We start from the raw sequence: 1,912 nt of genomic DNA, 5'->3' as shown, positions 1-1,912 counted from the left end.
AAAAAAAAAAAAATTGCTACACTGTCCAGGATTATTCCTTTTGAGCTCATAAGTCCTATAATGAAAGTTGCATTCTGTATTAAAAAAAAAACAAGAATGTTTATCCACCAGCATGCTATTTTTTGCCATTCAGAAATTTTTAAACATTAAAAAAAACTGCACAGGTAACCCATTGAGAAATGATTATTACATTATGCTTATCTCATCCAAATTTGCTTACTTGGTTAAATGGTTTATATAAGAAAACAAGTTTTTGAACATTGAAAATTGTAAGTAAAATTGATCAGAAAAGAAATGTACTGTTCCCAGCAAAAGACCTACTAGAATCAGTGGCTTGCAATGCGTTAAATGTGTTTGTTTGCACTTTCAAAGTTCAGATTTCCTCATACATTTTCATACTGATGGAGATAAAATGCTAAAGTCTTAAATCCCTCTATGCCATGCTGAGTTGCTAAGGGCTGTTGAGTTTTTGTTATTTCTCCTCTCCAGTTAGCTCTGATTACGCCTGCTGAGTGAAAAATTTGTATTTGCCGACAGAAATAGGAACCACCCCACGTGCACTTGCACTCAGCAAATGCTCCAATACATCACAAAGATTTGCTCAACCCACCTTCAGAGGCCAAATCGAGCATGTTATTTTCTGTTTAGATCCGATTCCGGAGCCTATCAGTCAGGAGTGTTTTCCAATCTCTGATTAAAGCAAGGCCTACAAAGCTGGAAGTGTTCACACACAGTCTCATTAGAGGGCTGGATAGAGTGACCCAGGCCTTCCAGCACAAAGCTCTGAGTGAACTTCAAATATGAGAGTGCATCAATCAAATCCAAGCAAGGCTTTTATGTCATTTTTTACTTTGCCTTTAAAGTCCTATAGGAATGCCCTTTCCTGCTGTACAGCCAAAATGCATTCAATAGAAACAAAAAAGCAAAGACCTCCCCACCCCATTCCTCCTCCAATTGAGTATGGTTTCACCTCCCCCACAAGTATTAGAGTCTTCTGTGCATTTTAAATTATTTAGCATGTTCCACAATGCAACAGAGAACATATTTATGTCACTCAGTGGCTGTGTATTAATTATTACTGCCCATTTGAAAGTGAAACCAATAAGGTCAAAGGCAATGAGACAGCATATTGTATGCTTTAAAGAGAGGGAGCTGAAAAGATGGAGGGTGAAATAAAGCAACACTCATGGAGCTGTTTCACATCTCACCACCATCTCCTTCCCGGCTTCAATTCCTACATTTGTGTGCACATGTGCATACGTGCATGTATTGCACATAGTGGGGGGCATGCTGGTTTTTAGCACTAAGAAAAAAAAAAAGAATAGAAGAATAAAATGGGAAAGAAGCATCAAGAATCTTGGTAGAAAAGATGATGAGGCATAAGTCTAAGAAAGAGTGAGGGATTTAGTTAATCTTTGCTCTATACACTGCTCAGGGCAATGGAGTCATTTTCAAAAAATACATCTTATAAAGATAAGCATAAAGCTAAACAATATAAATTTTTCTCTAATATCATTAGAGGGAAATGCCTGAGTGCAATGACTATTAAATTTAGGTACTTTCATTGGCTAAGAAAAAATATTTCAGCACAGTTAATATCAGTGTGAATTGAATAAACTGAGCTCCTAAAACTTGAAAGAAAAAGATAACTTAAAAGAAGATAATAAATCTTTAAGACAGTATAGACAAAGTTTTCTGAATTTTACACTTCTTTTTAACAAATAAATGGTTCAGTTACTTAAGATAACCTTTGAGGATCCAGCTAGGAAAAGCAATACATCATAAATACAGTACATGTGCAATATTAGACAGATACCTTGTTTATTCAAGGGAATTCCCTGTATGTGTACATTTGTTTCTACTTCTAGTGTTTCTAGGAAAATACTAACCACAAATAGCATTTCACCCACTC

This window comes from Nannospalax galili, unplaced genomic scaffold (genome assembly GCF_000622305.1).
Source record: "Nannospalax galili isolate Female #2095 unplaced genomic scaffold, S.galili_v1.0 scaffold173, whole genome shotgun sequence".
Classification (NCBI taxonomy): domain Eukaryota; kingdom Metazoa; phylum Chordata; class Mammalia; order Rodentia; family Spalacidae; genus Nannospalax; species Nannospalax galili.
This window is presented reverse-complemented; position numbering follows the sequence as displayed.